Source organism: Mustela nivalis, assembly GCF_964662115.1.
Source record: "Mustela nivalis genome assembly, contig: HAP1_SCAFFOLD_933, whole genome shotgun sequence".
In the NCBI taxonomy this organism is placed as follows: Eukaryota; Metazoa; Chordata; class Mammalia; order Carnivora; family Mustelidae; genus Mustela; species Mustela nivalis.
In genome coordinates, this window is record NW_028135731.1 from 177,427 (window position 1) to 184,263 (window position 6,837).

General features: G+C 40.2%; 1 long non-coding RNA gene across 1 annotated transcript; it reads left to right on the forward strand.

The window, feature by feature from the left end:
- Window positions 1–625: 625 nt before the first annotated feature.
- LOC309857584 lies at window positions 626–6,437 on the forward strand. The gene is made up of 3 exons (XR_014307795.1): window positions 626–699; window positions 804–981; window positions 6,339–6,437. It is a non-coding gene; the product is annotated as an uncharacterized lncRNA (long non-coding RNA).
- The last annotated feature ends 400 nt before the right edge of the window (window positions 6,438–6,837 follow it).

Below are 6,837 nucleotides of genomic sequence, written 5' to 3' on the forward strand. Positions count from 1 at the left end.
TAGGTGCTGGAGATATGGCAGTGGGCAAGTCAAACACAACCCCCTGCCCTCATTGAGCATGTTCTATTTCCTACTACTGGAAGCATCCACCAGGAACAATGGACTTATGCCAGAAGTCCAGCAATGATATGAGTTCCAGAAATTTCTGAATGGTTCTTTGTGGAAGTGATGATTTGGTGGCAGCCCTCAAGGTAGCTACCTGCACAGGCAAAAAAAAAAAAAAAAAAAGAGGGCTGGTGTAGAAATGCCTGATGAATGGGCTTCAAGGTCAAATAACTGAGCCAGGTCTTTAAGGTCTTATTTAGCTCGGAGATTTTTCAAGAACTTTCCATGATACATAAGCATATTATAGAAAAAACACTATTCAAAGCACACTGTAAATTTGGAGGATGATTGTCTTTGCATTATTTTTGTGATTAAATGACAGTTGATGATACAGGCACTGTTGTAAGTCACTTATCCCTGTGCAAACACTTTGTGGTAAATTCTTTTATCATCCTTATTTTTCAGAGGTAGAGACTGATGCAAAGGGAGAAGTTTGGTGGTTCTCCACTGGCCACAGCTAAGCAAGCAAAAAGCAAAAAGCAGAGCCTGCATTGGAACCAGGCACTGTGGCTCCAGACCCCAACTCTTCACCCTTGGGCTTCTTGCAGCACGCCTGATTTCTTGTCACTAAGAACTTGGTGCAGGAGTTTAACGGTACCTTTAACTTCTAGTTTTTCTTTCTCAGAACTGAATCTGCATTGCAGTGCATCTCTGCATAAACATGTGTTTAATTTTGTCACCTTTAATTTTGTTTTTAGGTAAGATCTGAAGGAGTCAATCTGTTTCTTCTGTGGCTTCAAGCACTTCAGACAAACTTTGCAGAAGAGCAGGTGCTGATTTTTGCTTGCCTCGTGCCTGGTTTCCCAGCGATCATGTCATCCAGAGGGACCTGCATGGTGGAGACACTCATCAGTCCTAGCCCTGGTGTGGCAGATGGTGAGGAACATTTTAGCCAGCCTTACAGGTTGAAATGACTCTGGAAGTTCTCTTGAGGGATTCCTCAGCTTCTCAGGATCCTGAATAGAACCCTTTATTTCGTAGATGGGTTTGGAGGAGGAATTATCCCCTGCTCTTATTCACAGTAATGTCTTACAGACATTAGAATAGAAAGAATCAGAGCCTTTTTTATATGCAATGAGGATGGGAGACATTTACTGAAGTGGTGGAAACAGGAATGGAAGGGAGGACTCAGATGTTGGGAACAACAGGAAGTGGAGACACATCATGTATCTGGAGTGTTTCCTTGGCTGTGAATGAAATTTAAATCTGCCATCCAAAACTACTGTTTATTGTCCTCAGCATGATTGTTTCACGAGTGGACATTCATCTGCTCACCCAGCCCTGTATTTTCATGCCGCATTCATGGAAAGACAGTAGCTGCTTCCTGGGAAAGTCATGGCAACCATCTGTGTCCCATGAGTTTTTAAGGAACTTGCCAGTTAGGGCCAATGATTGATTAATGCACATCACTTTATTGCCCAAAGACAGGTATTTGATCCTTAGGCTGACCGAAGCAGAATTTGGCAGAGAGAAGAATAGTTTAGAGGGAGAGGTGGCTTCATGGGAGTTTGTACCGTATTTCCAACCCCTTGATGCTCGCTGGCCTGGAGTGTAGCGTGAGCAGGTTCCAAAGGAGGGGCAGATGTATTTTAATGAAGGCCATTTTTTAAAAACCCTTTGAACGTTGGTGAAAGAACTCCTTTTTTTCCCCACTCTGGAGCAAAGATATATCCACAAGAATCACTCCACTCTTGCCGGCCATATCAGGGGAAAGGATCGCTGAGGACCAAACATGCTTTTTCCTTCAAGTACTATTGAACTGTATGGTTATTCAGGTAAAAGCAAAATCTTGGATAATTCAGGAATGGTCTTTCTCTTGATAGGAAAGAGGAAACATTGCTTATTTTCTCCCAGCTCATTCATATTTTGTATGTTTGCTTGTTTGTTTGTTTTTTTTTGAGTTGACTCTTTATGATATTTCACTAGAACTTGAATATGTGCTATATCACATCAGCAAAGACCTGGCATACATAATATTTTGTGTGACAGTGTATGTCAAGCAAACATTTCAGTTCTCCCATCTGCTTTTATATTACCATATTCACACAGAACACTTTACTTCTAACACTGTGGCTGAGGCTGTGGATTTTTCCCTCACCAGGCAACTCTGCAACACCAGCTGGGTGTCCTGTAGTTTTACTCAGCTTTGACACTGTCTGCCTTGATATGGCATCTGATCCCACAGGTTAAGGGCTCAGTCCCGTGAGACTGTTCCATCACATTCAGGTGCCAGTCATAAGTAGGAGGAGCCCAGGTTACCCACAACTTCTCTACAACTTGGCTACAAATCAGAGGTTCCTTCAGCTCCTCCTCCGGTTCAACTGAGTGGCTCGCAGAACTCTGGGAAACATTTGTTTTCATTTGCAATTTATGAAAGATATGATAAAGGATACAGATGAACAGTCAGATGCAGAGACACAAAGGGCACAGTCTGGGAGGGTCCCAAGCACAGGAAAGTCTATTCCTGTGGAGCTGGTTTTATCCCCCTCCTGGTACCTGGATATGTTGACTTACCTGGAAGTTTCCTGAAACCCCTGCTATGAGGATTTTTTTAAAAAGATTTTATTTATTTATCAAAGAGAGAGAGGGGGAGAGAGCGAGCACAGGCAGACAGAATGGCAGGCAGAGGCAGAGGGAGAAGCAGGCTCCCTGCTGAGCAAGGAGCCCGATGTGGGACTCGATCCCAGGACGCTGGGATCATGACCTGAGCCGAAGGCAGCTGCTTAACCAACTGAGCCACCCAGGCGTCCCTGCTATGAGGATTTTTATGGAGGCTTCCTTACATAGATGTGCTCTGCTTTTAGCCCCCTCCCCTCTCTGGGGGAATGTAGGGGTTGGGGTGGGGGTGCCGAAGATTCTAAATTCTAATCATGGTGTGGTCTTCCTGGTGATGTGTCCCCACTGAGGAGCCATCTCGGAGCCCACCCAGAGTTGTGTTATTAGAACAAAATATTAAACTCAAAATGGATGGAAGACCTCAATGTAAGATAGGAATTCTTGCCAGTTTTCTTAAGGTGATTCTTTCTCTCTGCTATCCCTCAAGATTCTGTCCTTGCCTCCCTTCCTGACTGCACTGTCCTATTGGGCAATCTTGCCTATTGGGCAGGTGGAATGGACCAGTAGGGTCAAAATGCACAGCTTCTAGAAGGCAAAGGGATACTTCAGTCTGCTCTCAGGACTTTGGAGTCTTTGTGTTTTTGGTGCTGGTGAAAGGAAATGAGAGAGGAGAGCAGACAAGAAAGAATGCTGTCATTACAGAGAACTGGTAGGATAAAATACAGGCATGATGAGTAGAATGAGTTTAAAAACATGATACCATTGGGTGATTTTTTTAATACTCAGTAAGAATATTTTTAACAAAGTGAACCATTTAGTTTTGAAATATTCATTCTTAGCATAATTTGAGTTTTAAGATAGGATTACATTACATGATTGTCAACATTATTTGTCACCATGACTTTTTTTTAAATTTCAGATAGGAATTTTAATAAGATAGCATTTTATTTCAGTAGACATTTAAGTTAAAATTTAAATGTATATATGTTCTTTCCCACATATTATCCAAAGGCTACAAATTAGAGTGGAAGAATAAGGAGAATCAAGATACTTGTTTTAAAGTTCTTTTTACACTGTTTTGAAAATATTGTCTTCCTCCTTTATTTCCATCATTTACCATGTTAGCAAAATCTACAAACTTGTACTTGGTAAGTACTGATTGGGCTGGGTATAGAGGATGTCCACAGGGAAGCTGCCATTCTCTTTCAAAGTGACCTTTGTTTATTTTTAAGCAAAATAGTCACTTTATTCTTATATTTAATGGTAACTTTATTGTAAGAGGTTTAAAGTTTCCTAATAAATGATTTTACCTATTTGTACAAACTATTTATTTGTACCTCAGGAAGACTGTGGCTCCTAAAATAATTCAACATGTGTCATGATTCTTCTTGGTATAATTATATTTAAAATTAAGTTTTAAAATTTTAATTTTTAATTGAAACTGTTTATTGAAGGCAGTGTTTATTTTCTCATGCAAAGATGTTGAAATAAACATTCTCGTTGAAGTCTTCTCTTAACGGTGTTGAGGTATGGTGACCTCAGACCCCAGACCTTGCCCAGTGGTGAGGCAGACCATCCCAGGCCATGCAACTGCCCAGAGTAGCCCTTCCTTATACCCTGAATCTTTCATCCACTACGTGCTACTTACAGCTTCTTATGGAGGGGCCAATATTTGGGCAACTGTGCAACCTAAGGGCAGTAAGCTCCAGAAAGGAAGGAAACATGAGGGAATTTCTAGTTTCACTGCTCAGGGTTTTTTGGGTTTTTGTTTGTTTGTTTGTTTGTTTTCCCCTATGAAAAATGAAGGCTCACAGGACATAAGTATCCCTTTGATTGGTGCTGGGTGGGGAAGCAAATTTTCTTCTCCCTATTATTGGAAAGCAGGCAAAATTAGTTAAAGTGAATAATCAGAAACAATTTGGGAGGGAAAGAGATCAAAACAGGCATTAATCCATGTGGTGAATGTGGACTACTAATTCAGTTGTCTTTGGGTGTTTACTTACATACACACAAATGTGCATGCTTGGATCAGGGGAAAGCAGCAAAAACTTGATGCCTTTTGAAATATGTAGAAGTACTAACCTTTAGAGGTACCGGGCTGTGTATTTGTTAGCTATCTGTATATGGGTATTTTTTTCAGAACTTGATTCTGATTTGATAAATAGTCTATATTCACTGTGGAAAACATAGTATACTTTAATATATTGAATTAAAGTTCTTTATTGAGAACTTGTCTGCCTCATGCAAGTGCCTCCAGGTATATAAAAGGTGGGAGGTCGGGGTACCAGGTGGTGGGTAATATAGAGGGCATGGATTGCATGGAGCACTGGGTGTGGTACAAAAACAATGAATACTGTTATGCTGAAAATAATAAAAAAAAAAAGAAAGTAAGAGAGCTGGACATACAGCAAGTAGTAGCTCAAGTCCAATACCATGTAACTTTTTGTATTGATTATGAAATTTAAAGGAGAAAGGGACTTTTTTTATTATTCTATTTCTTTTCAGTGTTCCAGAATTCATTGTTTATGCACCACACCCAGTGCTTCATGCAATATGTGCCCTCCATAATACCCATCACCAGGCTCACCCAACCCCCTACCTGCCTCCCTTCTAAAGCCCTCAGTTTGCTTCTCAGAGTCCACAGTCTCTCATGGTTTGTCTCCCCCACCAATTTCCCTCAACTCACTTCTCTCCTCCATCTCCCAATGTCGTCTGTGTTATTCCTTATGCTCCAGAAGTAAGAAACCATATGATAATTGACTCTGCTTGACTTATTTCACTCAGCATAATCTCTTCCAGACCAGTTCATGTTGATACAAAAGTTGGGTATTCATTCTTTCTGATGGAGGCATAATAATCCATATTGTATATGGACCACATCTTTATCCATTCATCCATTGAAGGGCATCTTGGTTCTTTCCACACTTGAGTGACTTTGGCCATTGCTGCTATGAACATTGGTGTACAGATGGCCCTTCTTTTCACTACATCTGTATCTTCTTGGTATATACTGAGTGCAGTTGCAGGGTCATAGGGCAGCTCCATTTTAATTTTTTTGAGGAATTTCCACACTGTTTCCCAATGTGGCTGCACCAAGAAAGGGACTTGTTATTAATTCTGTGGAGCTGGTCAAGTCAAAATTCAAAGATGAATTTTTTCAGACATAAAGTAGTTTATACTGATTCTATTCTTCAGATTCATCGACAAGGAAAAGGCTATAAAACTAAAGTCCCATGGATTGGATTAGGGTAGTATTGGATGTTAAAGTACCTGAAATGATGAAGAATGTCTGTACATTCTTCTAGATTTGTTTCAGTCCTAAAATATTAAATTAGTTATAATGTATGTGAAAATATCCTTACTATTAGAATTGCTTATCCTTTCTCAAATTTTCTAGTGGCTTAGTACTTAGTACTTCCACCGCTGTATGCCATAGCTATAATAAGCAAGCAGTAACAGGAGTCACCATCCCACCTTTGTCAGGTCACAAGGCAGAATCAGAAACAAGTCTACCAAAAAATGTCATCCCTAATAATTTCTGGTACTTTAATTTTAAAGTTTTAGTTGATATTCATCCAATCAAATATAGAGCTGAGGTATATGTTTGTGAGAAATTGAACTGTTTAGGGTGATGGCTTACACTCACTCCCCTAATCATGTATTCTGTTTCCTTCCAGACATCCCCCATTTGAGACCAGCGCCAGTGTATGTACATTACTACAACTCAAGACAATGAAAACATTTATAGTATAAAAATTCCATACATGGCAATTCACATTGTTTTTATTAAATGGATTATAAATTTCTTTTTGGAAAAAAGTATCTAGCTATAATCCAAAACACTCAAAATCGAGTTGCTGTACTGCCCCAAATCATACAGGTATGTCATTCCTCTTTTTCTTATATTTTACATAGGTAAAAATACACTAACACATACCAAAGTAATTGACTCATAGGGGTTTGGGTTCCTAAAGGATGCTGGTTCTAGGGATTATGTTTATGGGTGGGCTCTCTCTCTGTTGCTGAGGTGTGAGAGGGACTTCTGAGATAGCACTTGCCATGCCCTGCTGACATTGCCATGACAAGGTGATTTTGGGGGCCAGGGAGATGTTCTGAAAACATGATGTTGTGTGCAGTCTCCTGGACCCTCTCATTTTCCTTTCTTTGCTCAAGAGC